This window comes from Odontesthes bonariensis, chromosome 1, assembly GCF_027942865.1.
Source record: "Odontesthes bonariensis isolate fOdoBon6 chromosome 1, fOdoBon6.hap1, whole genome shotgun sequence".
In the NCBI taxonomy this organism is placed as follows: Eukaryota; Metazoa; Chordata; class Actinopteri; order Atheriniformes; family Atherinopsidae; genus Odontesthes; species Odontesthes bonariensis.
The window spans coordinates 29,774,455-29,800,599 of record NC_134506.1 but is presented as its reverse complement, the minus strand read 5'-3'; the positions used below and the strand labels follow the sequence as shown (position 1 = coordinate 29,800,599).

At 41.9% G+C, this 26,145-nt stretch overlaps 1 protein-coding gene across 2 annotated transcripts in view; it reads right to left on the bottom strand.

Moving 5' to 3' along the window:
- Positions 1-26,145, bottom strand: part of LOC142378781 (talin-2) — an 81,903-nt gene that overhangs the window by 48,575 nt on the left and 7,183 nt on the right. Inside the window, exon 2 of one of the 2 annotated variants that reach the window (XM_075463664.1) lies at positions 13,041-13,089. The gene's annotated coding sequence lies outside the window, so the exon portion shown is untranslated. Of the gene's footprint in view, positions 1-3,465; positions 3,555-13,040; positions 13,090-26,145 lie in introns of those variants that run through there. The other variant, XM_075463673.1, reaches the window with a different exon arrangement.

Here is a 26,145-nt window from a genome sequence, read left to right as displayed (position 1 = left end):
ACACGCACACTCGGATAAAAACAAATAATAAATTCCTGCTCTCGCAATGCCGCAAACAATTAAATTTTATGAACGTGAAGAAAGTGCTAATCTGTGCACAGTCAGGCCATTGTTATGCTTCATAAAACAAAAGAACTGACAACAAATTTGTCACTTTTTGAAAATGGCCCATCTTGTCCCTGATGGGGACGAAGAAGAAGTCCCAAAATATTCTGTGCAAAAGAGGTAAAGTTGCACTCAGAAAGCAAAGAGCCATTCAGATCAGATAAAGTAAACACAACTCCTATATAACTGAAAATTACAGCAGACTCTATATCATGTCAGCAAACGGATTCAGTTCGGAGCTGCAACTACGTCATTAAATTTCCTTGTGCAGTAGCAGAGCACACGATCAAATTGTCACAGAAAAGATGAATAACACATTTGAATGTCTGCTGAAGAATCCTTACAATACAGAAATGTATATTTTCAGATTCAGTACTGCTGCGACTCCAAAGTAAATGAAGGCAGAATAAAGAAAAGGGCTGCAACGTCCCCCACAGAGCACATCCTGCCTGGGACCAATGGGAACACAGAGCTGCTCTGTGACAGGGGGGGGTCAAAGGTCGGACCAGGCCACTGCTGACGTTCACAGGGAGCCTCTCTGCTCTGCCCTGCTGGCTCATGACCCCGTTTCATACGCTCAGAATCTAGTTCCTATGTGAGATTTGTTCACACGCAGGGGAGAAGGTGTTTCTCTGGCTCACCATGTTGACACTCCACTGCTGTATCCTGAAGCCGAGACTGGTGAATAATACAATAAAGGGCGCCGTGGCATGCACATGTTTGGCCATGAAAATCTTTTGATGGGAAAAGTTAGAAAAAGATCAAACTTGCTTTTCAAAATTTGCAGCGAGGTCAGATTTATCTATTTATGGGCCCTTTTTGTTATTTCCCAAAATCTAAAAAAGTGAACAAAAAAAAGAAAAGAAAATGAAAGCTGTGTACGAGCTTCAGCTGTGTGCCTTTTGGAAACCAGGTCATCTTTTACTCAAGAAGATTTTTCACTGTCACGTATTAAACTGCTACAACGTCATTCTGTCCCACTTTTTCAATGCAACATTAACAGGTCAAACAAACGTAGCATGCCTGCTATATATTTGTCTCTTATTGCGTTGGGCTCTGCCTCAGTAACTCACGTCTCTTAACTTACAGTTGATAGTTGCTGGACTGAATCCAAACACTAACAACCATCTCTCGCCCAAATTGTCAAAGCATGACACTGCTTTAAAGACAACCACCGTCCTTAAAAAAAAAGATATGAGTGTTATTCTGCGGATGCCTCCCTAATCAGCACAGATTAGCCAGCCTGCAAACATATCTCTCTCGGCTTCAGAATGCTGAACATGGTGTTTGAAAAAGAGGAGAAGTGTCCCAAGGTTTTTTTTTTTGCAAGTAAATGGAGACATTCTTGAAATTCTACGAATTCTGTATTCACAAAGCATCTGCGGCATCTGTTTCAGAGTCATGGTTATCATCTTTCCCTCCTTTCATCTGTTGTGATTTGATCACTTGCTGAAGTTTCAGCCTTCTGCTTTCTACCTTTGCATTTGTCCTCCTCTGCAAACATACTGTGCAACATCCCAGACATAATCTAATGTTCCCTTTTAACACTGTAATCGCTGCAGCATCAGCCTTTACATGGCTGAAGAATGGCCAGACAAACAGCAGGAAAACACACACAGATAAGGAGAAATGATGACGGCAGAAGAAGATAACATCATTACCAGTGGAACCACCTGTAGGTTTGGTTCCCCCCGTCTCCTTGTAAATGTAATCTCCCACACCTAGCAGACCCCACATTGAACATAATAATTGATTAGATGTCAGTTGACTGAACAAAGAAGCTCTAAAGTCCGAACAAAAGCACAAAAAGTCCAACTGTATGTTCTAAATGAACATGTACTGTGTGTGTCAGTGTACACAACAAATATTTACACCCATCCATCCACATCAGCTCAATCCAGTTTAGAGTCATCAGCAAACAAACTCACGTTTAAAGCTAATGTACATATAAAGATGTTAAATTGACACATAACTTCCATGGTATTCAAGTTACCATCATCTTTGGGGAAAATGTTTAAGGTTTTTTTTTATGTCTAAAGAAAAAAATGTTACTTCTAAAAATAGCCAGAGCTGTTCAAACTCTACTTAAACCAAGCTGCAGAGTTTCCATTCCACTCAGTACACTCAGTCACATACAGGTGTTTGCACAGCAGTGACAAAGACTGTCCAGGGCTCCAATGAATAAGAAAAGGGAGTAAAATCAAGGTCAATCTTAAAGGGAAAAGACAATGAGGGAAAAAGAAAAAAAAAGAAACTAAATCTCAAACTAAATCCTCTATAGCAGTAATATGGAAATTGCTTATCTCACACTGTGGTTGATTTATCCTTCCTTAAACTCCTTTAAGTCTCTGTAAGACGTGAATCCGCTTTGTAATCGAAATTCATTTCATTGCACGCAAACAATGACCAGCTAGTTTTCAAAAGCAAAGACAGCCGAATCTTCAGCTTTCAACTTTTTACGCGGCTAAACAAATCAGGAGCTCAATTAGGAGCATGAAGCTCTGTTAAAACCCCTGAAAATTGAGGGTAAATCTCTCCATTCTGCCCTAGGACAAAGTGGAGTCTCCACCGAACCCGGATTACAACCAAAGCGTCCCGTCATACATTTTTCATTCTCTACGATGTGGAAGGATTTTCAGAGATCAAATGTGCTGGTAAACACCAAGTACAGCTTGAGTCATTAGAAATGTACATTCTGGATGTGTACAGCTGTAAACCACAGCACTGAACAAAAACACACCTTTTTCTCAATCATCTAATGACCCCAGAAACAAAGCTGTTTAAACCCACCCTCTTGGGATTACAAAAGGGAGCACCAAATTCAAGAGTAATCAGTCAAATGGTTGTTCAGATTCTTTACTTAAAGGGAAAAATGTGAACCTCATAGTGGCTCTCAAGGAAGAAGTCAGGGGATCACCCAAAGTCATTATGCTTTGTCATGTGGAAACCATGAATTTAACTCAATCTACTCACTCCTACAGTCCATGAGCTGCTTCCAATCCGCATCGAGCGGACAACAAAACAAGCTAAACAGCTTATTGAGGTCAATTGAGACTTATCAGTAGATACAATTACCGGCAAAGAAAAATAAAAGCACGTGTTTTAGCACTTGCATTTACCAGCGTCCACTGCCTGGAAGAAAAAGCAAGCTTGCACACACCGTGTAACTTGAGCTGCACTCGACAAGACAAAAGAGGGCTGCATTTTCAGTCATTGCTAACAGCAGTCTGCTGTATCACACTTGTCATCTCTCTCCATGCTGGTGAATCCCTCTAAGCAGGCCCATCTGTTTGCCGGCATGATTCTTCATTTATCTATTGCTTTACCTGCCTGCTTTCTGTGACTGTGCAATTCACCCACCTGCTGCAACAGGGTGCTGTCAGTCTGCAGCTTTATCTTTCCACTTTATTCACAAACCACGCCGACTTTCTCCAAATCATTAATGCTCACCCCTGCAAGACAAAACAGGGGGAAGCCTTTACAATACGTCTAAAATGAATAAAGTAAGCACCTCAACAAGGAAAAAAGATGAGCAGCTGGCCTCAAACTGAACCTATCGAATCAAGAATCGATGGAAGAATAATGAACAAATACGAAGAAGTTTACACTCCCACACTGATACACAAGCACAAAGCTTCCACCCCCCTCCTGATTTTAAACCCAACTGCAACAGCTACACCTACACTGTTTTGATCTACAGCAGATTCACATAATAGAGAACAATCGGCTATACCACTGCTATAAGCAACATTTTTCATGTGATCTACAACGGTGGCAGGAGAAAGTCATGCCATTCCACTGACAGTTTGGAGTGAACTGAGCTCCAGTTTAATGACGTGTCACTGAACATGGACACCAGCTCTCACATTATATGTTTAGAAATCGAGTCCAATCCACGAGTCGGAGGACGCGTGGGCAATCTCCAAGTTGATGACATCCTACTGGGAGCTTGTTAGCAGCAGAAGAGTGAGGGTATGCTGGGAATCTCTGATAGAGGCCCAAGTCGGGGAAATCTTCAAATCCCACTTCTGAATTAGAGTCTATGGGATTCTAGAGGAATCAGAACGAGCCAGATTCTGCATCGGCACTGCTCAGAGGGCTTCACAAAGCAGCGACTCCAAGTCTGTGCCAGTCATGGCAGCAGCCCCTGAATTTTAAAACTGAAAAGCTGTTGTTCAATTGATCAACGAGGCAGAGCAGCGGCTGCTGGAAAAGCCCAGTCACTATTAAATAACATGGCCTCTAATCCAATAATAGAACAGCTCATACGTTGCAAAAGGCCAATCATGCTGGAGTTCTGAATCAGGGAACCTTTACGGTATTTGGCAAGGGCATGTTGATAGACCTAATGTGGCACGATGGTCAAACTGGGCAAACTCTAACATGGCCTGACCTGAAGCAACACAACTTTGTCTACGCAAAACGACAACATGTAAAGCACAATGAAACATATGAGAGTGGCTTTCGTTCCACAGAGTACATCACCGCAGGGGATTCAGTAAGAACGAGGGCCGCTGGAAACTCTAAATGCATTTTCAATTGCTGCAAAACACAAACAAAAAACAAACAAAAAAACCCACAAAGGTGAAAGGTTTTAATGAAGGCATTTCCACTGACAAAATGTAAAAAACAAAAGCAAAAAACAACAAAAAAAGGCTTTCAATCTGCCCGAGGACTAATGTGCTCCAGAAGCATGAGTTTTATGCTTCATCCATTAAATTGAGTAAAAAGTAATGCACGCTTTGTAAGGCCTCAACGTTATCATCCTGAGTAGGTTCAGCTAAGTTATCATAGGAGAATCCATGTTAATTAGCAAATTATTGAGGCTGAAGCAGCCGCACGAGGAGAAAAGTCTGCAGCAGTAATGATGATTGTTCAGGAGTGTTAAGGGCTGTTGGAAAAGAAAAAAATTTAAAGAAAAAAAAAAAAACATAGTAGGAATCATGATAGAATTATTTTAATGTCATCAAAACAGTTACACATCACTAATCGGTTTCATTGCTAAATTTTCTAAACATTAAAATACCTGTCTGGCAGCACAGTTAGATGAATGCATTAATGTTTAGGTTTCCAAAGATCACTTCTTTTTAGAGTGCGAATTAACCAAAGAGTTTGATCACAAGTCCTCCCATACGTTTGGCAAGAGTTCTTGGAACACAAATACACAATCCTAAATTTATTTGCCTGATGTGATGAGTTTCATCAGTTTGGCTCCTGTGTTAACAGATGAGAGCATCCATATCTGAGCGCTGGCTAAAGCTGTGCTGCCGCCCTCAGGCCTATTTTTTTTTTCCACATAAGGTAAGCATAATGGAAGCAGTTCAAGAAAACACAAGCTAAAAACATTTGTTTGTCATCTTACAGACTAAAAATGCACTTTTGACTATAGTTTCAGTCTGTGAGAAACTTTTCATAGATGTTGAAAATACAGCTTACCAGTTTTAATGATGACCGATGATGAAAATGAATGACTTTCAGTTTTCACTTTTTCAGTTCGACTAACTGTTCTCAAGGCGTAAAAACTATCATGGCCATTACCAGAAGCATCCTGTGCTTAAAAACAGCTAAACGCGGTTAGTGTGGCACAGAGGAGGGGTCGATGGTGTGGAAACACGCGCACAGCCGCAACGCAGCAGTTCAGTGGAGAGCACATCACGCACATGCCACATTCCTGGTGGAAAGCTGGCCTTACACCCCTGCAAATTACTGCGATGACGTCAGCCTAAAAAACATTCACCATCAGTCAGTTGAGTTTAATCAATTCCATGTGCTTTTGAACGTGTGTTGATTTTAGCTGCTAAAAAGAGAAAGAAACTCTGAAATCTTTAAATTCAGATTATTGCTCATTAGAAGCACCCTCCCCACGGCTGACAGCTTTCTGGCCTGTTCTATTGCTCTTAATGACTATTGGCCTTTCAAGTGTCTGAATATATTTGCTCAGTGTGTTTTTCAAAAGCACATCCATCCACCCACGTAGACATAAGGTTGGAAGTCCCGTCTATTGTTCCACGATGATTCATCAAACAGTTTACGCGCACGTCTGGAGAAAGCAAAACCTTTTCCTCTGAATGACCTTAGCTCACAGCATATCCATTTTTACCGGTTGCTTTGGCCGTCGTCATACTCATGACAATGTAAACATGTCGTCCAATGTTCTCTCTGACAACTCATCGGAAATATATCAAATTAATCTAAAGCAGAAAGCCTGAGTCACTCAACACCGACTCGGCACAGTTCAGAATGAGGTCATCGCTCTCTGGAAGGCTCATAAGGGTGCCAGTGGACAGGGGGTCGGTGGAAAACACATTATTCATATACATATTCGTTCTAACTGATGTGATGGGTGATCAATGTATGTGTCAATGGATGTGTTACGTCAGTGAATTTGGCTTGGTTTGTTTTTTTCTCTTTTTGCTGCACCACTAAAGGCCTGGTATCATATGCTTCACGTACAGCGACTCCTGGCCAACAAAATCAAACAAAACTAAATGAGGAGAAAATTTGTAGCCCACAAAAGAAACACTTTATTTCGACTGCCTCGCTGGAATTTATTGTTAACCTGGTGATGTTCCCATTTTATTTTGATTCCATGTCATAAACTGTGAATTATTTTTGAACATGAAACAATTATTTTCATAGTTCTAAGATGTAACGAAAAACCAAGAACTGGCTGCTGTGGTTTAAAAGAGTAACAAGATGCACATGTTGCCTAAGCTGCTGTCATGTCGTGACATTTCTCATCTCTTAATAAAAAAATACAGCCTATAAACAATCACTAAAACCCAAAGGCTTCAAACAGTCAATGTGATTTAGTCGACAAATTGTGCTCCCAGCTATCAGTGATAGTTTATCTAAATGGTTTTATCTACCATTATTTATTATTTAAAATGTTTCATTCATTCATGAAGCAAGGCTGCCTGGATGCCAGACGTCTGTTTCTGATATGTATACTAGGAATCGGATTAGAACCTCAACTTCCCACTTGTCATAAACTTTAAAAAAAAAAAAAAAAAAAAAAAAATCCTTAGTTGAAATGCACTCCATTATGACCGAGAGTAAACAAAGACATTTGGGACATTTAATCCTTCATTTAAACCACAGTAGGCCTTCACAACGCCTTCCCGTGAAAAGAAAGCTACGTGTGAGAAACGGAGCCTGTTTGCGTAATTACCCACCTGGCTGGTGGCGAAGTCAGGTGACACAGTGCACACGTTAAAAGTGACCGAAACTACACGTCTTTTTTCCCTGTGTGTGTGTTTTTGCATTTGCACGCAGGTGTATTTGTGTGCTAGAGGGGGAGAGAGCTTGGCAAATAGCAGAGGCAGGCAGGTGATGCATCTCTGTCGGCAGCGGCTCCAATGCAGGTGTCGAGTTCCATGCCGAGAGGCAAACGGCCACACAAATCTATTCAAAGGCCTGTTGGGAATGTCTCATTCAACATAATATAGAGAGTCACACAGTAAACACGGCAATTCATTGTCATTTTCTTGTCTGTCTAAATGTCCCCGTGAAGAGGACAAAAACTGATGGAAATACAGAACAAGCTCAGACGAAGGTTTCCAAGAATGAAAGTTGCGAGCAGTGGAGACGGATCAATTCAGCTCGTTAACCGCATGACAATCCATTTCAAACGCATTCACAAGCCACATTTATTGAAGACGATCAAAGACATCTGTGATCTGTGGGCACCTGAGCGGCTACATTGGACTGCACTTATAAACCACTACTCAGTTATTCTTGCATTACAGCTCTCACCTACTCCCACATCACACTTTTCCCTTAAAGGCTGCATCTTTTGTTTTTCCATTTGGAATACGGTTTTTCAGCTCTACTCTAAAGCTACTCAAGGATGTGTTCAAATACAGGTTGCCATGGTTACAGAGGTTGGTTGTGGCCTGCCTAATCCGTTCTTTTTTTCTTTATACAAGAACTGGAAACACGGGAATTCCGCCAATAACTGTTGTCTCATTTATTTGCGGATTCAACCATCTGAAAAAGGCAAATTACTCAACTTTTACAGGAGGAGCCGAAGCAGTATTCAGGCCACAACAAGACACTACTGACAAATTAATTTTGTTCAAGGTGGGATGACCCAGCTTTCATTGCCCATAGAGATGTGGCTAAGACATACTTTCAGTTCAGATAGATTTTGCAGACCCACAACCTCTGATGACTTGATTAAATAATTCAATAATCCATATATTAATAACTGAAGGCATCTGTGTTCACATAAAAAGAGATATCTACATACTTTAGTAGATAGTTGACTCAGGGAAGCATTTTGTCCAAACTAAAAATATGCCTAGTGTCAAAGCAACTCTGGCTGGCTTGGGAGCATATGGATTAAAGCAGAGGCCTGGAAAACAGAGCGTTCACGTCTCTGAATTATCATACAGGAATTTTTTGTTTACACACTGTAATTAGCAACATTACCCGAGTCAAATCAACCAGCTCCACACTGGTTATTACTTGTTGCCTCTGGTCATGATAGATGTTCAAAAAATATGTCATCACTGCAACCAAAACATAAGAATCAGAAATACACACATATCCACTGAGGGACACTCGATCTCAGCTCCAAGAACTTAGTCATCCACACACACAACCTTTTTCCAGTTACAACAGCCTGGCTTCTTCACACAAAGTTAGTTTGAGAGTACAGAGCATAGGTCCTGGCAGCTTCCATCAAATACCTGAATGAAATTCAATGTTGACGTTGCTTCTTTAGCCTCTCTTTTGCATGTGAATCTTAAAGAGCTCTATCAAGCAAAATCTACACTCTGGAGTGTCACCTGATTCATAATGTCACCTGATAATGGGGGATGTGCAGACCATGAATCCAACAGCTCATACTGTAACAAAGATAACGCGTCTGCACTTCGCAGCAGCAGAAACAAATGACAGAAGAAGAGCAAGCATCAGAGGCACGGCGTTCACCTCAGTTTGACACCAACTCTGTCTGGACATACAGACCAAGCAGGGGAGTGCAGATCGCTGTTCACTTGTTTTGAAGGTGCACTTGCCCGTCCTGTGTCATTCCTCACCACCTCTGACAGAACTACAATCGGTCTCAAAACAGAGATTATGTAGAATACATTGAGAGCTTCTCATGGGGAGTTAAGAGTAACTGGCTTTGGTGTCAGGAGGAGCAAGACAGTTCGGAGAATGATTGAGGATGGGATTGAGCTAAAATGGCAGACTGGCTCATCATTTATTCCATTCATAATAACTTTATCTGCCATTATATTTCTCAGGATGGAAGTAGGATATATTCCTTGCTGTATATTTAACATTTTACGAATGTCTGAATGCTGAAGACTATTCTTATAACAAAGCTGTAAGTGTATTTTGCTCATGCTGCTTACGTTTTATACTGAAAGTAGGACTTCATGTTCAGGCAACCCTTTCTCTTGATTCTTTCAGTCACTTAGAACATCACAACACTTCTTTAAATCCTGTTTTAGATCAAGGGCCTCACTGTAAGGCAATTCTAAATTTTAGTGTTTTATACCAAAGTCCTTTCATAAGATTATCTCTTTATCAACTCCTTAGCCTTCGAGTTGAGTGGCCAAAAAAAAGACAGAAAAAAGGTGAGGGTGAATCATTAACCATGCCATGTTAATGGTAAAATTATTTTGGTGCCCTTGTCTGCTTTTGAAGTTATTGGATGGAGGGAGATTCTTGTGATGTTTTAGTTCAAGACCTGGAATGATTCTGGATGTCAGACCAAGATTTAGCCTCTTTAATCATTAATTACTGAGAACTCTCACTGAATGAAGAAATCTATCATTTCAGTGCTGTATAGGAGAATTGTGTAGGTCTAAAAAACATATTTGCAGATCATTTTTAGAAATAAATTCAACAATATAATCGTTTTGGGTGAAGAATTGACACCGATGTATAAAGGAGTATAACAAGAAACAACAGCATGACTACATGTCAAACAGAAATAGGTGGTGTGAGCATAAATACGCCAGCATGAGCAGCTAGGACAACAATCAAGGACAACAACAGGAAACTAGAAGACAGCATTTTGGATATGGGGATTAATCAGTTGATGAACCAAACTTCCATCTGTTCAGCGCACTCGTAAGGATGAGCATAATCTGACCATCAAACCCATCATAACAGCGTCAATATGCATGACAAGGAGGCCAATCGGGTCTTCTGGACACCGGGCTCAGAGCTATTTGGCCCAGACGGAGTAGGGATACACAACCCTACAGTCACTCTGCCTTTAAAAGCAGGTGACTCACTGCAGTGGTGTAAGTCATCTGCTGTACGGAAAGCTTCAATCCCCCCCACCGGGGGGCATGACCACTGATTACCAGTAAATGTCTGGCAATGGAGGGGAAGCAGTGAAAGTGTGGAACAGATGATGGGTGTGGCGAGGAGCCAGTCATTTCCCAGGGACAGTAAGAAAAACCAAAGGACGAGTCAGCTCTCCAACCTGTGGGCACCTCTCCTCATATCACTGATTGATCAGTGGCAGCTGGAGGCCGCAAAACCAAGGAAACATCGGTTGTTCCAGTCGAACTTTGACACAATTTTCTTAGAAAGTGAAACCTTAAGGAAATACTACAATATCACTAAATCAGGCCAGCACATGTCTGTCCTGCTGAGTGTGTCGACTGAATATTTGGCGCCGACGCCAACTGATGTTGCTCTGACTCAATAATTCCACAACATCTGGTCATAGTCCGATGAGGTCATTGCCTGCACAGTCACCAGAGTGAGTCTGTGTCACAGTCTGCGTGAACAACCGCGAGGTGTTTGATGGGCTGTGACGGAAGCTGATGGTACTCTGCAAGAATGCCAAAAATGACTCGACAGTGGTTAATATGACACGAGGATATTCTAAGTCTGGTTTTGTGTGAGATCTCAAATGTCTTATGGCGAGTCGAAAATACACAACACCACAAAAAATACTCGAGTTACATTCATCACAATCCTATTTTAAGTGGGTGCTGTCCCAGTCTGCTGAGGAGTACACTAACCATGAAGACGGTCAGGCTGGAACACTTTTTCAGCCGTCTTCAGAGCAGACAGGCAGGGGCGAGATGTTTAATTCCATATAGATCTATACACGTCGGTACACAATGATAAGACTTGCATCCATTTAAGGCCATATCATTAGGAAAAGCTGATATCTTTAAATTGTGATAAAGCTCCATGCAAGGTAGTTACATTCATCATGACTGAAAAACACAAAAGGTTAACGTACAGATAAAATCATTTCAAAAAAGATTGCCGAAATATATCACTGGTTAAAAAATATTTCTCGTTTTTGTACAGCAGGACTGCTTCAGTTAGTCTAAACATACGCTGATTTATATAACGTGAATGCTCTATCGAGACATACTCAGTGTTTCGCCATACTGCAGATACACAAACTGAGCTCATACTAGACTAATCTTGTGTGAGAAAACAGCTCAGACTGTCAACATTGAAGACAATGAACAGCTGTTTGAGGCTGCGATTTCACTGGCTGATCATAGCCATGACAAACAGACGGGCACTTACAAGGAAAAGTTAAGATGAAACAAAAGGTTAAACCAGCTTAAAATACTCGGATCTTGTTTGCTCTCACAAGTTATGCCACGTTCTTCTGGCGCCCTAAGGAATAATAATCCACCCCTTTTTCCAAATGTAATGCAGTTTTATTGAATGAATGGGACAAGCCTTGATATGAAAACTCAACCATGTGGGAACAAAACACTCAGTGCTGAATGCTGGTCAAAACCAAAGGGAACGGGAGCGACAAAAGGCCACTTTCACAAAAAGCCACTTCTTAACCGGCTACTTTCTCATAGCTTAGAACTTCAAGCAGATCCGATTATGCTGAGCTCTGGCTGCTTGTTGTCAGGCAAATCAACATCCAAGCTCATCAACTGCTGGAAAACTAAAACACGCAGCCACTGTAAACCCATTTTGTGGAGTGGAGCGCGGTTATAGAGAAGCTGGGCAACATATGTTGTCAGTTAATTGCTCGGTGAAATCTCCACATCGAGTCGGCTTGAAAATATACATTGTTGTATGAGAGATGTGTATACAGGCCCATATATATAGGTTATTTAATGCATATTCTATTGGCTTCTATTAATTTTCTTCAGTTAATTAACGTGGTCCATTGTGTCCACAGAAGGGAATATGGGGTAACTGATAAAGTGTAAAAGCAAGCTTCTAATCACAGACTCCCGCCAACAGAAATGGAGCAGAAGTAGATTGTTCATTTTTCGCTGCTCCCAGGTCCGATGTGTCATGTTTTGGAGCAAGTTATACATGTGAAGTGCATAAAACGTGGATCCAACACCCTGCTTGTAGTGTATTCCACGCAAGTGAAAAGAATGACTCAATGACAAAACAAAGAACACCAGCAGAGAAAAGCAAATAGCCTGCAGGATGAAAACTAAAAAAGAAAAAAAAACTCTCTCAGTATGCATCCATTCGACTCCCGGGCAGCTGGTAACCACTCTTCGTCCCAAAGAGACACGCCAGGACAAAACATGCAGCAAACAATACGGGAATCACTTGTAATTCTACCACAACAGGGACACTGGCACGATGCTCTCCAGAGCAGCTCCGTACTGCCTGAAAGTATCGGCAACAAATAATGTAATCCAGCTACATTTATACGTGCATTTCTTTGCAGTAAAACAGAAGAGAACTTTGTTTGCAACAAGTCTGTGTCAAAAACCTATTAGCTCTACAACATTGGGGGAAAAAAAAAAAAAAAGAAAATCAATCAATCAAATGTGTGATTTCTCACTTTGAAATCAACCAGAAGCCAAATCACACATTTTCAGCGAGTTTTCCTTCACGCGTAAGCAGCGTATTGCACCATCTGGAATGATATTCCCAAGTCTATCCAGCCCCTGTGCAAACGAGCCGGTCTCTCATTATGTGCCCTCATGTCTCCATTAATAGCTTCCTACCTGATTGCTTGAGGAAAACGCAGCCTTGGATGTTTGCTGATCTTCACAGCTGAAAAACAAAAGTGGAGAGACACTTGTGAGACAAATGCAGAGAACACAGACACACACAGTTTACATAGTGGGAGAAAATTGCATCTAATTGAGTCGATGGCTGCATAGCTTGAGTTGAAGAATGGTTACAATGTTTGAAACAAATGAATATCACCCAAAAGAGAACGTAGGCCATAACTACAGACTACTACTGCTACTGCTCGTGAATGACACGAGAAAGGGAAATTCAGTGATATCCAACCAATAGCAAGCATCACGGAGGCACGGGAGGAGAGCAGTTTGTGGCTTTAAATGAGCCACACAACCAGGTTTACACGGCTGAAAACGCACTCCTTGTTACAGCTCATGAAGAGGCCATTACTCTTACGGGAACAGTTAAATAATGCGTCTGGCTCTTTCGGATAAAATGATAACGCCGCTCCAGTTCATAACAATGACATAAAGAGCTTGTAACTACAAGATGTGGACTCCTGTCAGTTAGCCACCAGCTGTGGGTGGTTTACTAACGAGCTGCAGGCTGGCTGATTACAAACTACGTGAGGTGACCATCTGGCTTGATTAAACAGACGCGCTGTCCTCCAGGTGGGTTTTTTGAGACATAAAACTGACAATGTTCCCAAATTACTGTGTTTCAATCAGTCGCTGTTGGCTGAGGGAAAAAGTAAATGATCCAAACGCAAAGATTTTGCTTTGTAGACTGAAAATGAAATTAATTTGCTTCACCAGGTTAATTACAGTAAGAGTCAAAAACTTCAAAACTTTGATGGTTGCCATCTTAATTTACTTTTTATATATATATATATATATATATATATATATATATATATATATGTTCTTTCAAAAATACACAACAAAAAGGAAGTCTCACACGTCCTCAGGACATAAAAATATCCCACGATCAGCCTACACCCATCTCTGAAGGTTTGCCGAGCCTCTGCCAACAGTAAAATGAATTCCCTGGCAACAGCAGGGAAGGAGTATTCAGATTACACGACTAAGGATGATGACTATATAGTTGTAACATGACATCACAACCTGACAGAGGTCCTGGCAGCTTGTCTCAAGGCAGTTTCTACATTAAGTGTATTTCTTGCACCTATTCTGTGGCTTCTTTTGATACATTTAGATGATCAAGATAAGATAAGATCTGCTTTATAAAAATACTTTCCCTTCCTACTTTAAATGACCTTAAACAGCATATTTCTTTACCAAATGGTGATTCTGATGTGAATTATTCAGCAGTCCTGAGCAGAATCACAACTATGTCACGCAGTCACGGACCATTTGTTCTTGTGTACCTCAGTGGCGTATGCAGCGTTTTGCTGTAGCTGTAATCTCCCAATGTTTGGGTACTAGAATAACCAAGAGCGGGACAACTGGAACATTCCACAAAAGGCAGTGTGGATTATTACACTTGTCCACATAGTAACATAGCATGATGCAGTGCCTTTAAGTCAGAGTTAATGACACAAGCGGAGTCCGCTCCACTGACAGGTCGGGGGGGACTGATGGGTGACGAGTGAAAGCCGTTTTAAAAGGTGGACTGTCAAGAGGGAAAAACAACACATTGCAGGCTCTTGCTATAGTTGGTTTCCTTTCTCCCTCGGGAGGCTTTGCGGGCACTGCAGCTACACCAACTCCTGCATTCTCACAAACACCCTAGTATACTGTGCAGTAATGTAAACCTATACACCGGTGAAGTGATTCGTTTTCAGACACATGGGGACAGGACTGAGATCATTTAGCAGAAACGGGAGAAATTTAAAAATCGGTGCATCCATGAGTCTAAAGCTACGTGCTGAGTTTAACTTTTGCTCAGGCAGCGTGCAGCAACGACGGCCCGTCCCATGAGCATCACTGAGTTGCTGACATTGGCAATGAGCTGAGAGGAGTTTTAAGTTTCTTACTGGGAGGCAATTGCTTCACACAATGATTCACCTTCCAGGTTGTATTCTAATTTTATACATTGCACCACGGCAGTATTTGGAGCAGCTCCACGCAGTATACATCTTAGTAGCAAGGCAATAAAATAAAAGCTTTTGCATGTGATTTAGATGGATGACTTCTGCTGATTAAAAAAGGAGGAGGAAATTCCCTCCAGTGTTTACATTATGGTTTAAGGGTCTGCTACATCATCTGACATTCGAGAAAATTTGCTAGAGCACCTTCTCTGCTCACCTGCTCTTACACATGTTTTTTTTTTTCCTCCCCAAAACGTCTGCACTCAAGGGAGCCAGTTTCGAGTCCGTCTGAAGGACTAAACCATGGAGCTCATGACACAACCAACAGGCCGCATGCACTTTTCTGATAAATTTAGAGACCAGAAGGCAGGGGGGTGTTATTGCTAAAATGGCATGTCCACGTTATTGCCTCAGGTCTAAAGGAATCAGAGTTAAACAAAGAATTCTACTTAAACTGCAGCCTGCATTGTTTATATTCTGCAGTAATATGCGGTTATTATTGTGCTAATTAACAAGGCCTTGTGTTAGATGCAGATCAGAGCAAAGGAGGGGAAACTTCTCACTGATATAATAACAATAAAACAGCAAATTAATCACAGGAAAGAGACAATTATGCCGAGGGGAAAATAAATGCGAGCGCATAAATTAGACAAAATCCACTGGAGGACAAGAAAACATTATCTCACACAGCTTAAGGGACATTTGCATTCTTGTAATTCTTTCCTCTCAGCCTGAGGGGGATTTCTTTGAGCAAAATCCAACGCGCTTAGTTTCGGAAACACAACCCAGGGGTCACCACGCACGCTACGAACAACAATGTGCTCGAAATCAAGAATAAACTGTGAAGTTTTGTTTGTTATTGCCAAATCGGTCAAAGCAAAAAAATGATGAAAAACTGAGGCGAGTATGGGTTACTCCTCTGGTACCCGCAAGTTTCAAGAGGTGGGGCACATCCCAGCTGGCCATCTCTGGAAGCACAATATGCCACTGGGGACTTCATTGTTCCTTCCATCCTGTGGTTTCATTAATCACGGAGAGTCGAAGAGGAAAAAAAAAAAAAAAAAAAGAAGAAAGAAGAAGAAAAAAAATAGTGGAAAAGTCAAAGAATAATGGAGCCTGGGAAACATCGAACCCAGGCCCCAAAAATGAGGTTTTAATAAAACTGCCCACCATGATGTCTCAACATCAAGCACTACCAGCACAGAGTGGTCACACACAGGTCGAGGAGGCAACTCGTATCATTTACAGGGGTGTGACCGTGTGTGTAGCAATGAAATGAAATGCTGTTTATGGCACAGTGATGTGAAGTTTCAGCTATCAATCAAAAACCGAAGTGCGAATTAACGAACAGTCGCCTGATTTATTGCCCCATCATTGTTGCCACAGGGCAGCGCCGTTGAAATAATGCGGGCCGAGTTCTTTGCTGTTGGCAGTCTTAAAGATCAATGGCAGCCGGTCACTGAGTCAAAGCATCTTTTCTTCCGATCTGCATTTTACAAACTTTTGAGATGCATAGAATCCCTTCTCTGAAAAGAATAGCTTGGACAATTAGGAAAATAATTCTTGACATCCTTGCTGGATGGAAAATGTTCCAACATGTTACTTAAAGATGCAGCTGTATGTGTTAAAGTTACGACCTATGGGCCAAAACTTCTGATGCACAGCTGTGGAAATCCTGCATCTCGTCAACTTTCGCCAAAGAGCGTGTGGAACTTTGACGCATATCCTTTGAAATCCGCACAGTGGATCATTCAGCCCACATCGGTCTGACCACTGGCTTAGTGCAGTTGCTCAGCTGGGACAGAGTTGTCTCTGCAAACAGGTCCTTGGGGCATTAAACTCCAGCATCAAGGACAATCCGATCACCAGCTAACCTCTCCACAGCACCGATCAAACCCAACTATGCAACCTCAAAACCCCTAAACTGCAAAGGCAGAGAAATGTGCGGAATTTTGAGAAGCAATGCTGAAAGGAAAAACCATCCCAGGAGGATGCTGTAACCACCTATTTGTAAATGAGGGAGTGAAAGTTTTAAATCACAGAAAAAACAGCACATCTAAGCCTTGCAGTGCTGACGGACTGAAGCCCACTAACTAATTGTCTTGTGTCTTCCTGCACCGTCATAGATAAGTAGCAGACTGATATGCAATTAGCTAAATGGGTCCATGGGATCTGGGCTTGATAAATGCAGTTGGGGGGGGGGGGGGGGTAGTAAGGGACTCATTACCCACTACCATCTCATTGGGAGCCACCACCTGTCTGGACCTGCACTCGTTACAGCGGGCTTATTAGCCTCAAGAAAATTACACCTACAGAGGAATCAAGAGAGATATGGAATAAAACTATAACTGTTTTCTAAATGAACATACATGGAAAAAGTAAAAAAAAAAAAAAAAAAAAAACTGTAAATAAAAGGAAGCAATCACACATTCCCTTCCACCTGTAAAAAGCAGAGGAGCTTGTTTAAACATCCAGGGCAAATGTCCACTAATGACAAGAGGTTGATCAGTATGGTTCCTCTCATGGCCAGTCTTAAGCCAGTCTTTAGATATAAAGTCTATAATCATTTTTATTTTTACACGTTGTTTGGCTACTGAAATGTTACATGCTAAACTATTTGTCACTGTACACACAAAAATGATAAAAGAGGAGGAGAGGATGGATATGATTTACAGCTTGGGAGGATTTTTGCATTTTGTGGTACAGGCATTTACGTTTCTGTCTCAGTGTGGCTCTAATGTAAAAACAATGAGAATCACTGCTCTAATAGAAAAATAACTTTGTTTTCTCGTTAGATGGCATGCAGCTCCCATCTACACAGCGTCGGAGTCTACGACTTTGTTCAGAACCCACAGACAGTAGGAACGTTTAAAAAGTAAAGCTTTTTAAAAAGTAAAGCTTTTTAAACGTGCTGCTCACATTAGTGTAATGAAGGCAGACAAGAGTTCAAATAATTTGAATGGGTTGAACTTTTGTTTTTCTCAACTTAGTGCAATGACTTATTTCAGACTTCTTTAAAGGTGTACGTTTCCACGGAAACAACTCTGGCTGCCATCAGATATACAGACACACACACGGGGCCTCATCTATACTTTTTTTTTCCTCCCCTTTCTCCTATCAATTTTATCCCTTTTTTGGAGAGTTGAAGACATCTGGAGAACAGCTGTTGCTCTGCATCTCTCTCACACACACACACACACAAAGTTGTTACACAGTCATCCTATGAAGAGGTTAAAGGGGTCAGAAGGTCGGCATCCAGACACTTCATTTAATGCGGTCTGGGTTTGGACAATCTCTTGAAATCAGACACCCCGCAGACACATTTTACACACCAAAATAGGTACTGTAGGGGTGTTGCACACAAACAGACACACAACAGAGCTACTCTCGACTCTCTTCTATACAAGGCAACCATTCTGCGCTCCCTTGGGAGGGCAGATTCTCAATGATTAGTCCTGCCTTTCCAGAGGGTGCGGGGGAGGTGGGCGAGGTGCTTTGCAGAGGGAGGGCTTCTAATTCAATTACAGACCCCCCCACCATCCCTGCTCAGCCTGACTCAGCTCCATGAATGGCATCAAACCCATCCAGACGAGGTGGGGGGTGGGGGGCAGAAGAGAAGCAACAATGTGTTTACATTTAGGATCTTCATGTGGTTTACACCTATTCCCTCCCCCTCAGCTCTTGAGAAGCTCTTGTGTGAGTGTCCTACTGTTTGACCAGGGTAAACTTACATGATGCGATGACATGAGAATTTCATGGGCTTTCCAACAGGAATGTAAAAAGAAGAACATTTCTCACCACTCCAGCCTTCTGCAGGAAAGGTGTTATTGTCAGGATCCCATATTTGTATCTCAACTAAGGCTCAAACCATTCATCTTTCGTTAGCCATTCATTTTCATGCAACTCAATGCTGCTAATGATTCAATCAATTCATTCTATGCCAGGAAAAGTCTTCATTTGAAAAAGAAAGAAAGCCTTTTACATCTTGGTTAAAACTAGAGTGTGCCCACTGCGTTGACAACACAGGAGTGCAAACAAAAGTTTAAATCATGACCGAAATGTGATATTTCTGTGGGTTTCATTCTTCCGTTTCTCTACACATCAATTACGGATTTATGCGAAAAGCATAAAAGCATTTAAAAGCATTTAAAAGCAAAAGCAGTTTTTCTACAATCAGATGACGTTGGAATAAGTGTGACAGAAAAAAAAAAAAAGAAAAAAAGTGGCAACACAAAATTAGAAAAAGGATTTTCAGAGAGGTTCTTTACAACCTAAAAAAATAAGCCAACAGCAAGTTGCTTCCCATTCTCTGAGCCACTGCCATGAAATTTTAGCCAAAACAAAAAAAGCATATAATTAACTGATGACTAAACTGTAACAAAAACACCGCACAGATACACGACAATCATGGCTGCATTTGAGAGATCGTTGATAAAACGTAGGATCCACTGAAGCGGTTTGCATTGTGATTAGCACATCCTTTCCAGAACAAATTATTTGAGGCAGTTGTCAAATTCGCTCCCCTGCATAAATCCTTAACTTGTTGCGAATTATCTCATCGCCCTTTCAGTGACTCATTAACCACCATGCAGGCCTGGAGGTAACCCTGGCCCAGAGAATTCCCTTAATATGTTTGACCCAGAAAAAGCAGGTCACATCTGGAGGATCCTGTCTTTTTCCACCATCAGAAGAAGGGACTTGAGCATCCTGCACAAAAAAGGCTCAGATGACACTGAACATCATCGGATAACTGCAGCCTTACTCGGGGTCGAAGTTGCACTGGTCACTTTACATGAACCCCCACAGCACCTGGAGCTGAGATCTCAATTTAAACCCTAAAGTAACTGGTAGTTAGCTTTAATAATATCCCAGCTGGTACCACGTGTAATGAGTAAACAGCTGGAGGAAAATGGTGTAAGTAATTGTCAGGTCGATCTAGAGCCGTAGCACAATAATTAACTGGGTCAATATTTGAACACAGCTGGGCTTCAAGGTTCTAAGAAAGGCTAAACAAAAAAAAACAATGGCACATGAAGAAAAATCACACAAAGCACATTTTCTAGCTACTTTAATTCAAGAAGTACTGCTTCATAGAAAATGTGTACAAAATGCATACATATGCACCACATGTGTAATGTGGTGCTTATGGCAAGCCATTGTGCCCACTCTGAAACTTATTCTGACAAATCATCCATAGAAAAGAGAAAACATCCAGCCTTAGTCTGGCAGCCCAGCAGATTAGGATGGACCAACTCTCTTCTTGAGCTGCTGGCCTAATCTTCTTTTGCATCTCAGCAGTACAGATATGGAAGTCCATTAATCCACTCGCTGAATGGACAGCTGCAAGCAACGCTCTGTTATTGGACCTCCAGCGGCGTTGGCCCTCAAAACCCGACATGTTCTAGAGCTACACGGATTGACATACATTTTAATTACTGTAAGCAATGCCGGCCCACCTCTTTCCATTAGCCACTTCTGCAGTAAATGTTTCCAGGACCGGTTGATGTGATAACAATTTCAGGTAAGTAAGCTGGCCAACGTGCAGAAAAACCAATTAAAAAGCAGACTGGGGCTGTTCAGAGGCCCAGGGACACTGGCGGAAAAGAAAAAAGCATGACATGGGAGGTAAACCGCCTTATAGAGCTGTGGCTGCCTATTGTTGGGGAACAATCCAGCCCCTCCAAGCCCAGCTTTCCCAAGCTGTCTGTAAAGCGAAAGCCAGGCCCCTTGTTTGTCAGATCTATTGTTAGGAGCAGGCAAGAGCTGTTCCCTACTCACCTAAAGCACATTAAATAGTCTGGATTGTTTAGGAGGTCAGATGGCAATGGAAGGCACACGAGATAATGAGTGAGCACACACTCATATGGATTCCTTTAAGCGTCGAGCCTAAAACATGGAAGCTACGATTCTGGTTGAAATCAGACTCAAATACACTTTCCATTAATGATAAATCCCTCCAGGAACAGCTAGTTTATGGGTTAAAGTTTGCATTGTGACATGTGTTGTCTGTGTCAAAACAAATCCAACACAAACAGTCATAATGTAGTCACAAGAATCATCCGAGTTAACCAAAATGTTTGTTACAGCAATCCCTGCATTAACAGTGTGACCAACTGCGAGTAGGAATTAAGTGAAAAGATTTTAGCGTAATAGTAACTCCATTATTCTAACAGAGCATGCAGTATCACAGGCCAATTCCATCACAATGTGCCCTTCTAGTCCTGCAAATTTGGGGTTTCCATTTCCCGTCATCATAAATGATACATGAGAACTCAATTTTCTGCATACCCAGAACACAATGACGAACGTCCTTCTAAACACCATATTTCACTAATTTAGCAGACGTGCGTGCTGATTTACGGCCCAACTTGTGCCGTTTCATCCGTGGCTCAGCCGCTGCCGAGGTGTTGACACGCTGGCTATCCATGGAGTGGTGGAGGAGAGACATGGGCGGGGTGGTGAAACAGAGATAGGGGTGACAGATATTAAGAGAAGGGTAGATAAAGGAGGCAGAAACGAATGAGCTGAGGTTTAAGGGGCGGAGGAGCAGACAGGGTAGGAGGGGTGGGGGGCTGCTACTGTTTCCTGCTCGGTCAGCAGACTGGGGCTGATTCCAGGACAGCTTATCTTTCAGCAGGAATACCAAAACAGTACCAAAGGCAGAGACGGGGGGGGGGGGGGGGGGGGAATACTATGAATTCAGAGTACAGTATGCCGATGCTAGGATTACCAAAGGAAAGTTGCCAACATCAATCATGCATTTAAATAATAATCATAGCAATGAAGAGAACTGTTCAACTAATATATTCTAAAAAATGCTCCCAAATAGAAGCCACAATGTTTTTAGAAGAACAATTTGAGACGCTTGACATTTCACACTCGTCTACGTCTCATTAATGGGTGGTAGAAGACTCAAATATCCAAAGAACTTTACCCGTATGTGCCATTTAGCTAGAAAGAAAGTAGCTTGAATTAGTATACCATGTCTCATACACCCAGCACAGAGCTCTGCTGTTCCCAAGCCATTTTAACATTTTTGCTCGTGTTCAAAGCAAACAAACATACAATGCATGTAACAATGTTTTTCTGGCAATTCAACACTGATATTTGGCCTTAAACTACCTATTCACAGTCCAAGTCATTGGTGTCCAAGCCATGTTTATGTTAACCAAGCATAAATCATATCCGTCTCGCCGCATTAAAGTTTCACAGTAAACCAAAGCAATAAACTTGTCATTGCAGTTTCTCTCGGATAACTACAATATACTCTGCCCAACTAATGTCAGCTAGAATGTGTCAGGTAGAATATGAATTTTAGAAAAAGAAATACTGGCGTGCCTTCAAACGTTGAGGCATTCTGCTTTCCTTATATTTACTTAATCAAATCAAAATGCATGTTGTTGGACATCTGTCTTGGTTATATATTCCAGAAAATAAAATAGTTTTGTATCAATCTATACAGGGAGAAACAATCTTTTGCGCAGTCTTAAATGGATGCACAGTTGCACACATGGGCTGCATTAGGTCTTTACGGGTTAATGGACAGATGTGACACTTTGTTGATCTTCTGATAGGACTCTCGAAAGCAAATGTGTTTCCGAAACAGTATATCCCTTTAATATCTCCGTGTCCATCTGTACATAAATACTGTATCACAAACACAACCCAAACCCACAACCTGCCTAAATAAATGAAGGAAGATGAAGGAAGTCTGTGGAACAATGGCAATCCAAGGCATGCTGCAATGCCAGGTTGCTAAGGAGCATTCACCTACTTGCACAGCTGCGTAAAGAAAAGAAAAAAAAGAAAAATAATAGGCTGGCAGCAGAGTTAAAACGTCAGTCAAGGAACAAGCTGCACTTGACATCTGGGGAAACAGATCAAAAACAACAATCCTATTTTCCCAAATTCCATTTGTGACGGGCATTTAAATCCACAATTCTTGAAGGTTTTTATTTTTGCCTAATAAAAATCCAGACTGAGTCCGTCCATGAAAATTCCTGCAACGACTGGCGTTTGCCCAGCAGTCTTACAGACACAAATAACATTACAGATAACTGGGAAGATACCTTATTTTAATAGTACAACCATCATCAGCAAAGTCAGTCTTCTAACTCAGAGATGTAACAATCATGTTGTTAAAGACCTGTAGGGTTGGGCAGAGATGCCATTTTTCCTGGGGTTGTGCACTATGGAGATAAGTAACTGGACTGAGGACAAGGCTGGCATTCTAACACAAGTCCAAAAGACAAAAATGCCTGAGTCCATCGAGACAGAGGAATCTGACAATGCAGCATTTGTGTCTTTGCCAGCTGGCGAACAAGCTCCCCATAGACATGTCGACATGAAACCCTGTGCGGACCAACTTTGAACATTAGCAATCTTATTTAATATGGGCACAGAAGAAAACACTGACTGGATTATCTCTATTTAATTCAGTGAAGGGGTACAAGTGAACATGCAGCTGTTTTCAAACAGTGGACTCGAAAAATCAAGCACACTGTGCTTGTGAAGCATCAAATCCCATGGTTTTAATTAAACCCAAACCAAGAAAAACAACAACGAGCTGGGGGTAACATCCTCGACCGTGTGCAGCTCATGTGGAGTGCATTTAAAGGTAAAATTACTATATAAAGCTGACAAGAAACCCGAGCGTGGCTTAAATTACTACCCTTAACTACCGGCTTCCAACACCTTTAAGAGAACTGTAAACTTTATTCGAATCAATGATGTGACGTATTTATACAGATGTTTAAAAGTGGAGATATCAGGTTTAGCCACATGTTTAAAGGGATAATCCGGAGTAAAATGCACTTTAGATCAATTTACGGGATGATTGGGAGTACATACGTTGAGTTGACATCAAAATCATGTCATTCAGATGTGTTTTGAGAATTTCGATTTGACCGTTTTTAGCCAAAAGTCGTTAGCCTGGAAGTGAGAGGGGCATATCATCTCGCCGCTACAAAACACTATTTTTATACCTCTTCTACAGCTCCATACAAACACAACACTTACGTGGTAGTGAGTAGAGGGTCCCTAAAGCTAAACCGAAGTGTCCCGAGGTCTTCATGTGGTCGGATAGAGAGTCCAGAATGAATTTAATCAAGCCAGTACCTGCTCTTCTCTGCTGCTCAATCAGAGCCTCTTCCGTCAACAGGAGGCTACCTAACGCGAGACATCACATCACGTGAGTCCGTAGGAGTTGATTGCCGAGTGTGGAGTAACACGCTCTGGAAATTCACAATTTCGTTGCCGTTTTTTTTTTTACAAACATAGTCCAGTATTTCTTTCGAAAGTGAAATGAAGTTGTATGCAACAGCAAAGCCTAGCTTACTAACAGGTTGGAATTTTGAAATGTCACGTGACGTGATGTCTCGCATTAGGTAGCCTCCTGTTGACGGAAGAGGCTCTGATTGAGCAGCAGAGAAGAGCAGGTACTGGCTTGATTAAATTCATTCTGGACTCTCTATCCGACCACATGAAGACCTCGGGACACTTCGGTTTGGCTTTAGGGACCCTCTACTCACTACCACGTAAGTGTTATGTTGTTTGGAGCTGTAGACGAGGTATAAAAATAGCGTTTTGTAGCGGCGAGATGATATGCCCCGCTCACTTCCAGGCTAACGACTTTTGGCTAAAAACGGTCAAATCGAAATTCTCAAAACACATCCGAATGACATGATTTTGATGTCAACTCAACGTATGTACTCCCAATCATCCCGTAAATTGATCTAAAGTGCATTTTACTCCGGATTATCCCTTTAAAGAGCTGGTTGAAAAACAGTTTTCCCCAATCATTTTTTTTTCTTTTTGTTAAAGGAGCTAAAAGATCATTTCAGTACAATCTGGTCAATCTACCCTGTATCTATGTGCAGAGGTGCTGCGGCGCTGGCCAGCAGCCTACAAAGCGGTCCAACCAGGAGCATTCCCCAGAAAGCTGTTAATGTTACACATTTCTACTGATCACAGGCGATTTTATTGTTTGTTCCCAACAGTTTAAATACCATGACCCAATCAGAAATAAACATTTCCTTGCTGAGAGTCACCGTTTTCTTGACACAATCAGAGCCATCGCTCCTCATTCGTTCTGGTGCTCACACTCCGGTGCGCACCCTCTCCAGCTGACTGAAGTGTGAGTGTGGCGCTCACAAAGAGCAACAACTACGTCCACGGCGAAACTTCAAGTCAACACATTTTTCACGCTATTGGGAACATTAAAATGACGATGACCGAGACAAAAATAAGTGGAAAAACAAAGCCAGAGAATACCTGACCAATGAGAAATTTTCAGTCCCGCAAGCCCCATCCTGCGGTTTCTGGCCAAACAACAAACTTAGTCTGACACTTAAGACACCATCGGCCTGCTGAGCATGGTCCAATTTTTGCAGAAGCTAGCAAGACCAGAGAGCCAGCTGAGCAGCCCGTGTCTTCCATGCTGGATGGAATATACTGGGATATACCTGTGCAGTTCCCACCACGCTATGTGAAAATATCCACTGTAAAATGTCTATCAGGACTATTGGCAGCTTACATGACCACTCAATCCTTGTTGCTAACTGGATTAGCGCCTACTGCCCATAAGCCCAATAAAAGGCTATTTTCAGCCACTTGATTAAAACTGAGCTTCCCACATGTAAGACAAGCCAGCTTGCCACAACTGTACCGCTGCCTTAAAGAAAAAAAAAAAAAAAAAGGCAATGTTTACTGCTCCACATAGCAGAGTCCACTCTGTTTGAGTGGTGTTTGGGCCTCCTCTTTCTGTCCCCGTTTTCTACTCTGAGGGCCTGGCAGCCCTCCCGTGTACTCTCCCCTTAACTAATAAACAAAGAGCCGTTTCCCTTATATAGCTCTATTCAAACTCTACAACCTCCACAAGCAACACCAGGGGCTCGTGGGGAGGCGAGTGTATTCCAGACAGAAAGGTTCTGGCCAAGGGCACAGAGCACTGACAGTATGATTGTGTAACAGTAATACATTAACAGCCACTTAAAAGTGCTATTTCTGGTTCCATCCATCGGCAGAATTTTGCCGCGTCGGGTTGGATGAGACCGAAAGGGCCGCAGAGGGAAACTCATTCAACAAAAGAAGCG